This window comes from Panthera tigris, chromosome B4, assembly GCF_018350195.1.
Source record: "Panthera tigris isolate Pti1 chromosome B4, P.tigris_Pti1_mat1.1, whole genome shotgun sequence".
Taxonomy (NCBI): Eukaryota; Metazoa; Chordata; class Mammalia; order Carnivora; family Felidae; genus Panthera; species Panthera tigris.
In genome coordinates, this window is record NC_056666.1 from 130,166,981 (window position 1) to 130,183,481 (window position 16,501).

Here is a 16,501-nt window from a genome sequence, read left to right on the forward strand (position 1 = left end):
GGCTCCGCCGGCGCAGGGGGGCGGCGTCCGCGGCGCCCCGGGCCCCGCCCCCGTCCCCGCGGCCGCCGGGGCTGCCCGGGCCCCCCCACATCGCCGCCCCGGCCCGGGCCCGAGCGTCCGGCCCGCCAGCCACCCGCACGTCCGCCCGCACGCCCTGCCTCCCGGCCCTCCGGCCGCGCGCCTCCCCCCCGCTTCCTGTTTCCCGCCGGCGCTCCCGGCCCCGGCTCGGCGGGGTCCGGGCGGCCCGCCCACACCTGCCCGGCCTCCGGGCGGGGCGGGGGCGGGCGTCGCACGCTCACCACCCCCACCCCCACCCCCCGCCCACGCCGCGACACACCTTCCCCGCGGCGCGCCGCACCGGCCGCCCCTGGCTCGCAGCCCGCACCGCGGCCACGCGGGCCCGCGTCCCGCCCGCACACGGCGGATACTGTCCCGGGGCTCCCACGGCGCCACGGTCCCACCCAGCCTCCACCGCGCACCCGCTCTGTCCGTCCGGACGCCGCGCGCCCATTCCCAATCCCTGTGTGCTCCGTGGCCATGGCCGTGAAGCGTGGGGCGAGGGCTCGCGGGCCGACAGAACCCCGCCCCCCAGCCCCAGAGCCCTCCCGGGTCTAGAGTGGGGCCACCGAGGCCCTCGGTGCCGGAGCACCGCCTGGGAGCACTCCCTCCTGGTTCCCACCAGGGTCCCTCTCTGACCGCCTCCTGCCCAAGCGGGCAAGCGCTTCCCCTCTTGTACCTCAGTGTCCCCAAAGAGACTGCCAGCTCTGGCACCTTCCCTCAAGCTGCAGGGCAGCCCCTGGGTGGGCACCAAAGGACAGAGGTCAAGGCCGCCTCAGAGATGGGAGTCTGAACTCTCAGGACACCACTACTAACGCCCGTCCCAGGCATGAAGTCTCATCGAAGAACACGGGGGGCCAGGGGCCCCATGTTTCCCAAAGGGTGTGCCTCCAGAGGCTGGATTCAGAAACGCCTGGGAGTGGTTCTGCGGTCAAAGTCAAGTAAATTTGAGAAACACTGCGGCCATCCTCCCCCCGCCTCCCGCCTTGGGAAACTCATGGTCACTTACCAAGATAAAGTCGATACCCATATCTACTGACACATGTGCCATCATCTCTCCACGAATTAGAAATTGCCCGTGGTGCCTGCTGGGAGGGAAGACCAGGAGGGGGCAAGTCCCAACCCTGACCCTTCGGGGAAGTCATCATCCCGGGCGGGACTGAGAAGCGGAGGTAATAAACCAGTGAATAACAGAATTTTTGTAAAGTGTTTGGCACGAAGCTGGCACTCAGTGGCAACAAGAACAAACGGTTTTGAGCTCTTATTATGTATGGAACGTATTTGTGTCCCCTCGTTTTCCAGACTCGAGCTCCTGAAATCAACGACCTCGCAAGGTCGCTTCTCCTATTATCCCCATTTCCCAGGTGAGGAAACAGCGAAAACATAGGGAGCCACGTGGGTGATCCCGGTGGTGCCGTGCGAAGCCTGGGGGGAAGGGGGGGAGTCTGCCCTGCCCTGCGGGAGACCCCGCCACCTGCCAGCACAGGTGCCTCCCCAGGCTCTTGGAGCAAGCAGCCCTGTTCGGTGCCGTGGGCTAACCACGGCAAATTAAATTGCTTGCAGCACTAAGAATAGGGAAAAACTAAAACTGAGGAAGAGGCATGACCGGAAAGGGCGGTTGTGCAGAAGGAACAGCCGGTGCAAAGGCCCAGGGGCGGGAAATCTCACTTTACGTTCCCAAGGGCCCTTCGTTCCCCTCGCTTGCTGCAACTTGCGCCATTCCAAGCCATCGGTCCTGCTCACCAAAGTCCCTGTGACTCAGAACCCCCAGGGGTAGAGATGAGGTGAGTGGGCGGTCCTGCCCAGAAGGCTGGTGAATAATCATCCCACTGGCTTCACCCAGGGAGCCCTGACCCTGTGCAGCGATCTGAACTCATTGCATCTCACGCAAACCCAGAGGGGAGGCCTGTCGCTCTCCCAGGATGAGGAAGCCGAGCTCAGGTAAGGCTATGGGCAGACTGTCCCATCCCAACCAGGAAACCGATGACGTCAACACGCCCTGGGGAGAAGGAGCAGCCTCCGTGTGGACGAGGAAACCCAGCTGAAACCCGTGCTCTGCCCCTCATTCGTTACTGGGCTCCGGGGAGCTGGAACCTCCTTTCCTGGCCTCATTTTCCCTACCCATGCGGTGGGGCCGGCCTGAACAAAAGGAACCCGTCCCATGGCGCGGACCCTGGAAGCTGACTACCTGCCTTCAAAAGCCCCCTTTTTTTTATTTTAAAGGAATCTCGGGGCACCTGGGTGGCTCAGTCGGTTGAGAGCCCGACTTCGGCTCAGGTCACGATCTCACGGTTCGTGGGTTCGAGCCCCGCACGGGGCTCTGTGCGGACAGCTCAGAGCCTGGAGCCTGCTTCCGGTTCTGTGTCTCCCCCGCGCTCTCTGCCGCTCCCCTGCTCGTGCTCTGTCTCTCTCTCTCTCTCTCAAAAATAAATATTTAAACATTTTTTCAAAAATAATAAAGTAATCTCTACGCCCAACGTGAGGCTCAAACTCACGACCCCAAGATCAAGAGCCAGCCACTCCACCGACTGAGCCAGCCAGGCCCCCCTCGAACCCCTTTCTCGGTGCCTCAGGCTCCTTACCCGTGAAACGGCCAGGATAACAGTACCTATCAGGTAGGGCTATTCTGAGGGTACAACGAGTTAACACACCCAGTGCCCTGCACGTAACAGGTGTTCACTAGAGTAGCGGCTGTTGCAATCCACAAGGGTCTGTCTTCTGGGGAAACCCGCGACCCCAGCGGATATGCTGCCCCCCGCCCGGCCACCCCACCGACACGCCCCTCCTGGCTTCAGTGCGTGCACACTTGAGCTCCAAAGAAACTTCCGCGCTAGTCTCTCTGGAGTACTCCTCCTCCGCCCGGAACGCTCTCCCTCCCTTCTCCTCCATACCTTCAATTCTCTGCTCACATGCTCCCTCCTCAGAGAGGTTTCCCTGTCCACCCTGAGGAAAGGAGGCCCTGCCGTCATCTTTCTGTCTCCGCCTCCCATACTCGCCAACATAGTGGAAGGCTTCTTCCGTGCTGGGGTCCTTCTGAGTGCTTTCCATAGATCAGCCCTCACCACCGACCTGGGAATTAAGCCACTCCTACCACCCCATTTGATGGATGGAGAAACGGAGGCTCTAAGCTAAGTAACTTGCCTAAGGGCACCCAACTGGGAGTAGGGGATCTGGGAATATAACCTAGACACGGTCTAGTTCTGGAGTCAGCTTGAGTTTGCTTGGGTTTTTTTTTTTTTAATTTTTTTAAATATTTATTTTTGAGAGAGAGAGACAGACAGAGTACAAGCAGGGGAGGAGCAGAGAGAGAGGGAGACAGAATCCGAAGCGGGCTCCAGGCTCCGAGCTGTCGGCACAGAGCCCGACGCGGGGCTCGAACCCACAAACCGTGAGATCGTGACCTGAGTCGAAGTTGAACGCTTAACCGACTGAGCCACCCAGGCGCCCCGAGTTTCTTTTTCATAGACTTTGTTTTAGGGGCGCCTGGGTGGCTCAATCGGGTGAGTGTCTGACTCTTGATTTCGGCTCATGATCTCACAGTCATGAGCTCTAGCCCCATGTTGGGCTCTGTGCCGAGGGTGGGGCCTGCTTGGGATTTTCTCTCTCTCTCCCTCACTCCCCCCTCTCTCTCAAAAAAAAAAGAAATAAACATTTAAAAAATGGATTTTGTTTTTTAGACCAGTTTTAGGTTCACAGTAAAACTGAGTGGAAGGTTGGGGCACCTGGGTGGCTCGGTCGGTTAAGCGTCAAGCTTCGGCTGAGGTCACGATCTCGCGGTTTGCGGGTTCGAGCCCCGCGTCGGGCTCTGCACCGACGGCTCGGAGCCTGGAGCCCGCTTCGGATTCTGTGTCTCCCTCTCTCTCTGCCCCCCTCCCCGCTCATGCTCTGTCTGTCTCAAAAATAAATAAAACATTAGGAAAAATAAATTTTTAACTGAGTGGAAGGTACGGAGATTTCCCATATACCCCCCACCTCCCCCCATTATCATCAGCTTGCTTTTCAACGCTGCAGAGAGGAAGGCTTCCCGGAGGAGGCAGGGCAGAGGCTGAGCCTGGGAGAGTGGAGCAGATTTGTGCGCACAGACTGGGGAGCTGGCTCCCGCAGCAAGGAACTGAGTGTGCCCGGGTGCAGCTGGCATGAGTGGAGCAGAGAGGGCCTGGAGGGAGCCCTGGGGAATGAAGTCATTGGGTGTTCCAGCCGCCTATTGGCGCATATCAACCCACCCCCACATAAACAGCAGCCAGCTTGTTTAGTTGGCGAACCTATAGCTGGTCTCTGCTCACGTGGCATCAGCTGGGACCCATGAAAGGGTGGTAGAGGCTGGACGGCTGGGGCCCCTCGGGTGCCTCCACCTGCGGTCTCCCTGCACAGTCTGTCTCCACGGCACGGTGGCTTCGGGACAGCCAGCTTCCTACATGGTGGTTCCAAAGACGCATGTCTAAAGAGAGTCAGGGGAAACCATCACACGTTACGACCTAGCCTTGGAAGTCAGCCAGTGTCCCTTCGGTCACCCTCCGCTGGTCAGAGCAGTCGTAAGTTCACCCAGGTACGGGGCGGTGGGGGGGACGGGCGCAGAGCACGGACTGCACCTCTCGACGAAGGACTGGTAACATTCAGAGGAGCATCCGGCTCTTGGTCCCAGGGTTGTGAGTTCAAAGCCCACGATGGAGGCAGAGATTACTTACTGAGGCATAAAACACACTAAGGGGCACAGATCCTGAGCAAACGCTCAGTCGATTTTTTCCTCAGGTGTTCACCCAGGTGACCACGACCCAAACCAAGAGACGGAGCGTTTCCAATGGCCCGGTCAAGACCACCTCCAGAGGCAACAACTCTTCCGTCGTTCATCACCGGGGATTCGTTCCAACGATTTTTGTCCTTCACGCGAATGGAAGCACCCGGCGTTCGCTCTTTAGTCCCTGGAGTCTTTCAGTCACCGCGTGTCAGAGAGAACCTTCCATGCGGGCACGTGCGCCTGTAGATTGTTCTTGCTCCGGAAGAGAATTCCCTCGGGGGACTATACCGTCGAGCGCGCATCGCGGTAGATCCCGTTGGGGGCGCTGTCCGACGGCTGCTGCTGTGGACATTCGGGGCCACTTCTTGCGCTACAGGCATCCAGGCGCTTCTGCCGGATTCCTACTCGAGGTTGGGCTTGCTCGGTAACGGGGGGGGGGGGGGGGGGGGGGGCCTCTGTTCGGCCCCCGGCCACCCACCAGGCAGTCTTGCCACACGAGTGAGTTCCACATCCCCACCAACACAGGCGGCAGTAAGTTGAATTCTAGCCAACCCCCTGGAGGTGAAGTGGAAACCACTTTTTCGAGTGAAGTCTCACCACGAGCCAGTTCCTAAGACAAATGAAAGGGGACGTAAAGCGAAAGCAAACGCTGCAGACAATCGCGACCCTAGCCACCCCAGGGACGTCGCTAAAGAAATGAGCTCAGAAATGGAGAAGCTGTGGGGACTGGGGCCAGCCTGAAATGCACTTCAGTATAGAATTAAAACTAAACAAGGGAAGAGGTTACGGCGGAAACACACACACACACACACACACACACACACACAATTCAAGTGTTATAAACGCCAACAGAGCAAAAATAATATAAACAACATTAACTGGGAAGCAGGAAGGAGGGGAGCGGGTTCAAGGGCAAGGGTCATTCCATCTTCCACCTCAAAGAGTCGGTTCATTCTGATTAAATTGAAATATGTAGTTGTTTTTTTTTTTTTCCCATCACTCCAAATATTCCAAGGGAGAGATGAGAATGGCCGACTGGATACAAATAACCCACCCAAAGACATGCTGCTTACAAGAGACACAATTTCAGGGCGCCTGGATGGTTCAACCTATTGAGTGTCCCGCTCTTGATTTGAGGATCGAGCCCCGCATTGGGCTCTGCAAGGACAGCACAGCGCCTGCTTGGGATTCTCTCTCTCCCTGTCTGTCTCTGCCCCTCCCCTGCTCGCGCTATAAATAAGGACATACATACGTACCTACAATAAATACGATTTAAACATAAGAACACAGGGGCCCCTGGGTGGCTCAGTCGGTTGAGCGTCCGACTGCGGCTCAGGTCTTGATCTCGCTGGTTTGTGGGTTCGAGTCCCGCGTCGGGCTCTGTGCAGACGGCTCGGAGCCTGGAGCCTGCTTCGGATTCTGTGCCTCCCTCGCTTTCCGCCCCTCGCCCACTCACACTCCGTCCCTCTCAAAAATAAGTAAACAGCAAAAAAAAAAATTTTTTTTTTTAGATAAGAATCATGACTAGAGATAAATGGGACATCTCAGTCAGGAAAGATATCATCATCTCGAATTTATAAGCGCCCAGGGGCAGAGCTTCAAAATAGAAGCAAAACTTAACGGAACTGGGGCGCCCGGCGGGCTCAGTGGATGGAACGTGCGACTCTAGATCTCAGGGTTGTGAGTTCCAGCCCCATGCTGGCTGTAGAGATTACAAGAAAAGAAAAGAAAAGAAAAGAAAAAGAAAAGAAAAGAAAAGAAAAGAAAAGAAAAGAAAGGAAAAGAAAGGAAAAGGAAAGAAAGGAAAAGAAAAGAAAGGAAAAGAAAAGAAAGGAAAAGAAAAGAAAAGAAAGGAAAAGAAAAGAAAAGAAAAGAAAAGCAAAAAGAGAAAAAGAAAAGACCTCGTTGGGAAAAAAAAAAAAAAAACAACACCTTGGGGCACGTGGGTGGCTCAGTCGGTTAAAGGTCTGACTCTTGATTTTGGCTCAGGTCATGATCTCACGGTTTGTGGGATCGAGCCCTGCATCCGGCTCTGTGCTGACAATGCAGAGTCCGCTTGAGATTCTCTCTCTCCCTCTCTCTCTCTCTGCCCCTCCCCCGCTACACTCGCTCGCTCTCTCTCTCTCTCTCTCCCTCTCTCAAAATAAAAAACCAACTCAAAAAGAGAAAGAAAAAAAAAACCTTAATGGCACTAACAGGAGGACCAGACGAACTACAGTCATGGAAAGAGACTTCAACACATCTCTCAACAACTTTATGTGAATTTAGCAAAGTCACTAATATGGGATCAGTATACAAAATCACCTTACATTTCTGTCCACTTGCCACAAATATAAAACATTTTTAAACTGAAGCCATTAGACGCCCAGAGGATAGGATAGGAGAAAATCTAGACAGCCTTGGGTTCGGTGATGACTTTTTAGATACAACACCAAAGGTACAATCCATGAGAGAAGTGATTACTCCAAGGTGTTACTTCGTTAAAATTTAAAACGTGTGCTCTGCAAAAGACAACCTCAAGAGAATCAGAAGACAAGCCACAAACTGGGAGAAAATAGTCCTAAAGGCATATCCGATAAAAGACTGGTATCCAAACTATACAAAACTCTTAAAACTCAACAAAAAGAAAACAGACAGCCCAGCTTAAAAAGGGGGGGCAGGGACACCTGGTCAGCTCGGTCGGTGGACTCTTGATCTTGGGGTCACGAGTTACAGCCCCACGTTGGGTGTAGAGGTTATTCAAATGAAAACTAAAAAAAAAAAGAGGGGGGGAGGAGGGACAAAAGATCTGAACAGACACAGACACTGATCTCTAGGTCATGAGTTCGAGCCCCAGGTGGGGTGTAGAGGTTACTAAAAAAAAAAAAATTAATTAACTTGGGGTATCTGGGTGGCTCAACCGGTTAAGCGTCTGACCTTTGATTTCAGCTCAGGTCATGATCTCACGGTTCACGAGATCGAGCCCCACATCAGGCTTAGCGCTGACACGGAGCCTGCTTGGGATTCTCTCTCTCTCTCTCCCTCTCTCTCTGCCCCTCCCCCTGCTCACGCACCCTCTCTCTCTCTCAAAATAAATGAATAAATATTTAAGTAAATAAATAAACTTGGGGCACCTGCATGGCTCAGTCAGTTGAATGTCCAACTGTGGCTGGGGTCATGATCTCACGGTTGGTGAGTTCAAGCCCCACATTGGGATTCTCTCTCCCTCTTTCTCAGCCCCTACCCCACTCGTGCTCTCTCTCTCTCTCTCTCAAAATAAATACATAAACTCAAAATAATTTTTTAAATAATAAATAAACATTTAAAAAAATTAAAGGTGGAGTCGAGCTATATATACTGATGTTGGCTATTAATTGCTTAATTAATTAATACGGATGTGGATATGGATTGATATGATATTAGTTAATTAATACGGATATTAATTACTCCAAGATATTTAAAAACAAACAAGAAGTAAAAAACTATTTTTTTTTAAAAGATGCGCATCAGGGCACCTGGGTGGCTCAGTCGGTTGAGCGTCCAACTTCAGCTCAGATCATGATCTCACGGTCCATGAGTTCGAGCCCCACGTCGGGCTCTGCCCCGGCAGCTCGGAGCCTGGAGCCCGCTTCCGATTCTGTGTCTCCCTCTCTCTCTCTGTCCCCTCCCCTGCTCTCAATCTCTCTCTGTCTCTCAAAAATAAATAAACGTTAAAAAAATTTTTTTTTAAAGATGCTCAGCATATAGCACGGAACGGCACATTAAAACAATAATGAGATCACCCACCCATTAGAAGGGCCAAAATCCAAAACACTGACAACACCAAACGTTGATGAGAACGTAGAGCAACAGGAACGCTCTTTCGCGGTTGGTTGGTGGGAACGCGAAACGCTACAGCTACTTGGGAACACAGTTTGGCCGTTTCTAAGAAAATGAAACACAATTTTCCCATAAGACCCAGCGGGCGCACTCCTGGGTATTTACCGAGAGGAGTTGAAAATGTGAGTCCACACGAAAACCTGAGCATGGACGTCTGCGGCAGCTCCATTCACCGTTGCCAAAACTTGGAAGCAACCAAAACGCCCTTCGGTAAGTCAATGAGTAAATAAACCGTGGCATAGCCACACAATGGAATATTGTTCAATGCCAAACACAAACGAGCCATCGAGCCATGAAAAACACGAATGTATATTACTAGATGAAAGAAACCAAAGACTACATACTATAGGATTCTAAGTCTACGGCATTCTGGAAAAAAGCAAAACTGTGGGGACGGCAAAAAGATCCGTGGTTTCCTGGGATGGGGGCAGGGGAAGGAGGGGTGAATAGACGAGCACAGAGGATTTTTAGGACAGTGAGGACTGTTCTGTGGGGTACGTGATAGCGGACACATATCATCTCACATTCGTCCAAGCCCATAGAACGTTCAACACCATGAGCAAACCCTAATGTAAACCGCGGACTTTGGGTAACAATGTGTCAAGTTGCTCGATAAACCGGGATGTTGACAGTGGGGGGAGCTCCGCATGTAAGAAACACGTGGAAACTCTCTGAACTTTCCACTCAGTTTTGCTGTGAGCCTGAAACCGCTCTACAGAAAATAAAATCTATGTTAGAGAATTAAACCAAACCATCTATGGGAGCGTCAAAAACATCAACTTCCTAGAAATACAGGTTCCTGCTATCCGCAAGTGTTCCTATGAAACTTTTGTAAGCTGAAATGCTATAAAGCGAACAACAGTTACCCTTCGTTTATATGGAAACATGTTTTAGCATTCCCAGGCCCAAAAAACAACCTCTCTTAGGCTTTGCTGATACCTTAGGACACATCTTGCTAATAGACGCACCAAATAAATCCAGACCAAGCGTCGATTTGCAGACACAGTTCAAAGCTCCGGCGGCTTGAGGCTGAGTGGGGTTCTCGGGGCAGGAGCTTGGCGGGGCCCCTCTTGCTGCCTAGGGAGCGTGCGGCCTCTGTGACGGCCCCTTGAAAAACCACCGCGGAATGCTAAAAAAAAAAAAAACCACAGTGAGATTCCATTTCACGACCACTAGGATAGCGGTAATCAAAATGACAAACGGTACTAAGGGCTGGCCAGGATGCGGACAAATTAGAACCCCCTCCCTCACACTGCTGAAGGCAAAAAGGGGCAGCCACGGTGGAAAAGAGTTTAGCAGGTATTTAAAGGTAGAGTTAAAATTTAAGGTAGAGTTACCACATGACCCAAGAATTTTCACTCCCAGGTATCGAATACCCAGGAGAATTGAAAAGATCTGCCCACACACAGGTTTACACGTGATGTTCACCGCAGCGCTATTTATAATCGCCCCAAAGTGGAAACAACCTAAATGCCCATCAACTGATTCGCGAATGAACAAAATGTGTATATTCGTACAATTAAATATTATTCAGCCACCAAAAGGAATGAAGTCCTGACGCACGCTACCGCGTGAATGAACCTTGAAGACGTTATGCTAAGTGAAAGAAACCAGACGCAAAAGGTCACTCGTTGTTTGATTCCGTGTATACAAAACGTCCAGAAGAAGCAAAGCCATAGAGACAGAAGGTTCCAGTGGTTGTCAAATGCGGGGGATGGGGACAATAAGGAATGACCATTACTGGGTATGGAGTTTCTCTGGGGAGTGTTAGTAATATTCGAGAATTGGTGGTGATGACTTTATAACTTCGTAAATGTACTAAAAATTGTACACTTGAAAATGGCGAGTTTTATGGTATGTGAATTATATCTCAATTTCTCATTTTTAAAGAACAATTTTGTGTCGTTACATAAGATCTAAACGAACCGGAATTAAATAAGACCTAAATAGGGGCACCTGGGTGGCTCAGTTAGTTAAGCATCTGACTTCGGCTCAGGTCATGATCTCGCGGTTCGTGGGTTCGAGCCCCGCGTCGGGCTCTGTGCTGACAGCTCAGAGCCTGGAGCCTGCTTCGGATTCTGTGTCTCCCTCTCTCTCTGCCCCTCCCCTGATCACTCTCTCTCTCTCTCTCCCTCTCTCTCTCTCTCTCTCAAAAATAAATAAACATTAAAGTTAAAAAAAAATAAGACCTGAATAAATTGAGGGATATATCATTTTTATGGACGAGAAGACTCAATATTGTAAACATATTGATTCTTTTCAAATTACAGTTTCAACGAAATCCCAGTCAAAATCCCAAGCAGTTCCCCCCCCCGAAATTAACAAGCTGATTCTAAAACTTATATGGAGATGCAAAGCAAAAGTGTTTTCCCTAAAATACAAAAATAAAGAACAAGGGACACCTGGATGGCTCACTCAGTTAAGCAGCCAACTCTTCCAGCTCAGGTCATGATCTTGCGGTCATGGGATCGAGCCCCACAGTGGGCTCCATGCTGAGCAAGGAGCCTGCTTGAGATTCTCCCTCTCCCTCTCTCTCTCTTTCTCTCTCTCTCTCTCTCTCTCTCTCCCTCTGCCCTTCTCCCCTGTTGCTCTCTCTTTCTCTAAAAAAGAAAAAAAAAAAAAGAAAGGACAAAACTGAAGAACTTACTATACCAGATAACAAGAACTATTGAAAGTATAGAAACTCAGGCCGTGTGGTGTTGGTACAAGAACAAACAAACAGACTAGTGGAACAGAACAGAGTCCAGAAACAACACACACTTGATCTATGACAAAATGTCACTGCAGTGCAGAAAGATGATCTTTTCAGTAAACAGTGCTGGGTCAACTGGACAGAATTGGGGAAAACGTGACTGTGTGTGTGTGTGTGTGTGTGTGTGTGTGTGTGTGAAATCTCCCTCTGCCCTCCTCTTATAAGGATACATGTGGTTGTATTTAGGGCCCCACTACATAATCCAGGATAATCTCCCTATCTCAAAATCCTTAACTTAATCGTGTCTGCAAACACTTTGTCATATAAGGTAATAGGTTGCAGAGGTTAGGATGTGCACGTCTTTGGGAGCCCACTTTTAAGCCTACCACAACCCCTACCTCACACCATAAACAAAGTCTACACCTAAGTGAGAAAGATTCAAACAATAAAGCCTTAGAAGAAAATACAAGAGAACATCTTCACGATCTTAGAACAGGCAAAGGTTTCTTAAACCGAACACAAAAGCACTAACCATTAAAATATATAGATATATATAGGGGCACCTGGGTGGCTCAGTCAGTTTAACATCCGACTTTGGCTCAGGTCATGATCTCGTGGTTCATGGGTTCGAGCCATTTGATCTCGTGGTTCATGGGTTCGAGCCATTTGATCTCGTGGTTCAAGGGTTCGAGACCCACGTCAGGCTCTGTGCTGACAGCTGGGAGCTTGCTTCATGGATTCTGTGTCTCCTCTCTGCCCCTCCCCCACTCGTATTCTGTCTCTCTCGCTCAAAAATAAATAAAAAAAAAACATTAAAAAAACAAAAAATTTAAATATAGATATATAGACTATATTAAAGTGAAGAAATATGTTCAATAAAAAAATACACTTTAGAAGAGTTAAAAGACAACCCACAAAGTGGGAGAGGATATTTGCAATCCACATATACAGTAAAAAGTTTCTACTTGTGGGGCGCCTGGGTGGCTCAGTCGGCTAAGCGTGGACTTCAGCTCTGGTCATGATCTCACAGTTCGTGAGTTCAAGCCCCACATCAAGCTCTGTGCTGACAGCTCAGAGCCTGGAGCCTGCTTCAGATTCTGTCTCTCTCTCTCTCTCTGCTCCTCCCTGGCTCATGCTCTGTCTCTCTCTGTCTCAAAAATAAATAAAAACATTTTTAAAAAACTTAAAAAAACAGCAACACTATTTGTAACAGGCAAAAACCCGTAGACTACCCAAGTGTCTATCAAGAGTAGAATATCAAGAGTAGAAATAAAGTGTGGTGTATGCCCACACTGAAGGATCACACAGCGATGAGAGTAAATTAATGTACAACTGCAGACAACAACGGGGGGGTCCCACAAACAGGATGTCGAGCAAAAGAGGCTGCAGACGAAAGAGGGTATGATCCCATTTACACAGGGAACAAAAATAGGTCAACATTTGACAGGTCGAGACCGTGGTTCCCTTTGTGGGGAGTGGGAAGGAGGCCCAGGGAGGGTTCATGAGGGACCCTTTGGGTTCCATGGCTTTATCCGGGCGCTGGCTGCATTTCGTGTTCTGTCTATATGCGCTTACAAGATATATGCGTGTGGGTAGTTACATTTCAATAGAAAATTACACCCAGTGGGCGCCGGGGGGGTGGGGGGTGGAGCTCAGCTGGCCGAGCGTGCAATCCTTGATTTCAGCTCAGATCCTGATCTCACGGTTGGTGGGATCGAGCCCCACCTCGGGCTCCCTGCCGACAGCGCAGAGCCTGCTTGGGATTCTCTCTTCCTCTCTCTCTGCCCCTCCCTTGCTCGCCAGCTCTCTCTCTCTCAAAATAAATAAACTTAAAAGCAAAAAAAAAAAAAAAGGAAATTGTACCCCAAACAGCAGATTTTACGTAGTAGTATGGATCAAATGCAGACATGTAATTAAGGGACAAAAGTAAATGCACAAGGTATATTGCGTGCCACCGTGCGTTTAGAGCAGGAGGGGCGGCGGCGAATATACGCGCGTGGGCGTGTCTACGTGCACGTCTGTAATCCCCCGAAGGGTGTGGAAGAAGCTGCCGTCGGTGGACTGCCTTTCCGGGGGGGGGGAGCTGGAGGCCTGCGTGAAGTTTGCTCAAGTGTATTTTCAAAACTAGTAAGCTAGTTCGCACACACTTGGAAGTATTTACAGAAAAAAAAAAAAAAATGGACACCTAAAAAAAAAAAAAAATGTTCAAAAGCCCAAAAGGGTGCCTCAGGGAAAGGCTGAGCTCTGAGTTTTGGGGGGGGGGGGGGGGGGGGGATTCGGTCGGGATCAGAGAACTGCAGGGGGCCGCCTGAGGCCCGAGGGGGGTGGGGGGCTCACACGTGCACCCGGACCCCCTTTGCGGATGGAGAAACAGAGACCCAAGGAGAAGGCGGCAGCCCAGCTCGGCCCCGCCCGCCCCCATCCCGAGCACAGGTTTAGCTTCCGCTTGTGGATAGCGGCTGCGGCTTTGGAGTCAGACGGGGGTGGAAGGTTGTGTGACCTCTGGGCCGGGGTCCGCTAGCCTGAAAAGTGGCGGTAACAACCCCCACTTCCTACTGATGCGGGCAGAACCGATGGACGGGGGCGGAGCGGCCGCGGACAGCAGGAGCTCTGTAAGTGGCCGCCACTAGCCGACGGCGGGGCGGGGACCCGGCCGGAGCCTCCGTCCGCACTGCTCCGAAAGGGGCACAAGGTGGCGCCCTCCCCCCGCGCGTCCCGCGAGGTCCCAGCCTCCAGGGCGTTGGCTCCTGCAGGGACGGAGAGCAGGGGGGGGTGGGGGGGGAAATCCGCGTGGACTCACGCGATCGCGCACTTCTGGGCCCTGGGGGTGGAAGGGGGGAGCGACGGAGGGTGGCTCTGCTCAAGGAGGCAGGGCGGGAGGGGTTGGCCTCCCCGGAAGGAGGGAGAAGGGGAAAGACGATCCATCTGGATCTTGTTTAGGATTTTGCCCGCGGGTTGAGTGGTGGTCCCCGAAAAGATAGGTCCCGCCTGGAACCTGTGACTGTGACCTCAGTTAGAGAAAGAATCTTGGCAGATGTTATCAAGATAAGGATCTAGAGATGAGATTATCTTGGACTGTCCAAAACCAATGACAAGCGTCCTTGCGAGAGCAGACACCGACCGTATGGGAACAGAGATTGGAGGGGTGCGGCCACTAGCCAAGGAGGCCGCCAGAGCTGGAAGAAGCAAGGAAGGACTCTCCCCTAGCGCCTTCAGAGGGAGCACAGCCCGGCCGGCATTTTGATTTTAGACTTCTGGCCTCCAGAACTGTGAGAGGGTTCATTTCTGTTTCAAGCCACCCTCGTTTGTGGCCATTTGTTATAACAGCCCCAGGAAATTAACACGGATGTTTAAAATCCCCCCCCCCCCCGTTTGGGGCGCCTGGGTGGCTCAGTCGGTTAAGCGTCCGACTTCAGCTCAGGTCACGATCTCGCGGTCCGTGAGTTCAAGCACCGCGTCGGGCTCTGGGCTGATGGCTCAGCGCCTGGAGCCTGCTTCCTTCTGTGTCTCCCTCTCTCTCTGGCCCTCCCCCGTTCATGCTCTGTCTCTCTCTGTCTCACAAATAAATAAACGTTAAAAAAAAAAAAATTTAAAGAAAATAAATAAATAAAATCCCCCCCTGCTGCTCGGCCTGCGGATCCCACCCCCAGTAGCCTACAGGGTGGTACCCAAGCCCCCCACCTCCTGACCCCACTATTTGCTCCCCAGATCCCAACTCCAACCTACCCACTGCTTTCCAAACATGGGCTCTTTCATACCTCTACACTTTTGCTTTCGCTGGTGCTCTGTCTAGGGTGCCCTTCCCTATGGGTCCCCTGTAGAACTCCTATACACCCTTCAAAGCCCTCCCCAAACATCCTCTCCTAAGTATATTCGTGTATCCTGACTCCCAGCACAGCTGGGCTCCCCTCCATTCCCCTCAGCCACTGTGCTTACTCACCCATGTATCATCACAGCCAGGTCAGCTCTGGGTCCCCCACCTTCATCTCCTGCCTTCTCCATCCCCCCCCCCACCTACTGCCCTCGCTCAGGCCTCCCCATCTCTTACCAGACCCTTGTGCCTGCCACCTCCTCGCTGGTCTTCCTGCCCCAAGCGGGTCCTCCAGTCTATCAACGCTCTTGGTGCTTCGACCTATCTTGTCACTCCGCTGCTCAAAAGCCTTCCATAGCTCCCCGCTGCCCTGAGGATGATGTCCAAAGGGAAAAAGGTACCTCACATGCCTCTCCCCACCTCGCACCCCACCCCGGCGATGTCTAACATGCCCATGTGCTACAAGGCCTCTGCGCCTTGGCATAAGCAGTGCCCTGGGAGGCCCCCTCCCTGTATAACAGGCACGCTCTGACCCACGTTCTCTGCAATACCCACCAGTCTGCAGCGACGACAGCTAAAAATATCTTCGGACTGACTGACCACCCACCAGGTGCCCATCTAAGTGCTTTCTACGTGTGGACCCTTGGAGTTCTCATAACAACCCCGGGAGAAAAAGCACCATTACTGTGTCCACGTCACAGGTGGGAAAACTGAGGCCCAGACGGAAGAAGAGATCAGAAATGGCAGAGGTCTGCGCTGTCATTCCTCCCGGTGGGGGCCTCAGAGCTGTTGAACACACTGTTGAAGCCTCCCCTTATTCACCCCGCGGCCCCCCACCCCAGATTAATCGCTGTCCCCTCCGTGGCTTCTGGACTCTGTGCGCACACCCCTCACTGCACTGAGCGGGAGGGACCCGATGACGCGGTGGTCATCCCACCAGGAAGCACCCAAAAACCTTCTTTGCTTCCCTAGGCCCGCGGTAACCGGTGCGGGGTAAGGGCTTCAATAAACCAGAAGGGAGGAGTGAACCACTGAATGGTTTCCAGGTCCTGGGAATTTTTTCAGCCTCCTCAAAGACAAGAATAAATTATGCAAATCTCTGGAGCCAGAACTTTTGCCTTCTCCCTCCCACTCTCCCTCCTCCAACCCCCCTCCCCTGGTTTCTGGGAGGGCACTGGGCTCTCCAGAAAACGCCCCAGGCTCTCTAGTGGCCCGTTTCCTGATCACAGACGAAACTAGAGCTTAAAGCTGGTGAATCACTAACAGTCACCAGCCAGGGCCTGTTGGGGTGTCGGGCAGGAAGGGAGAAACCAGGTGCCCCATCCACCTCCCCTCATCCTACCCCTGC

At 52.1% G+C, this 16,501-nt stretch overlaps 1 long non-coding RNA gene across 1 annotated transcript; it reads left to right on the forward strand.

Moving 5' to 3' along the window:
- Positions 1-15,410: 15,410 nt before the first annotated feature.
- LOC122240157 lies at positions 15,411-16,215 on the forward strand. The gene is made up of 3 exons (XR_006219515.1): positions 15,411-15,550; positions 15,712-15,854; positions 16,126-16,215. It is a non-coding gene; the product is annotated as an uncharacterized LOC122240157 (long non-coding RNA).
- Positions 16,216-16,501: the final 286 nt, after the last annotated feature.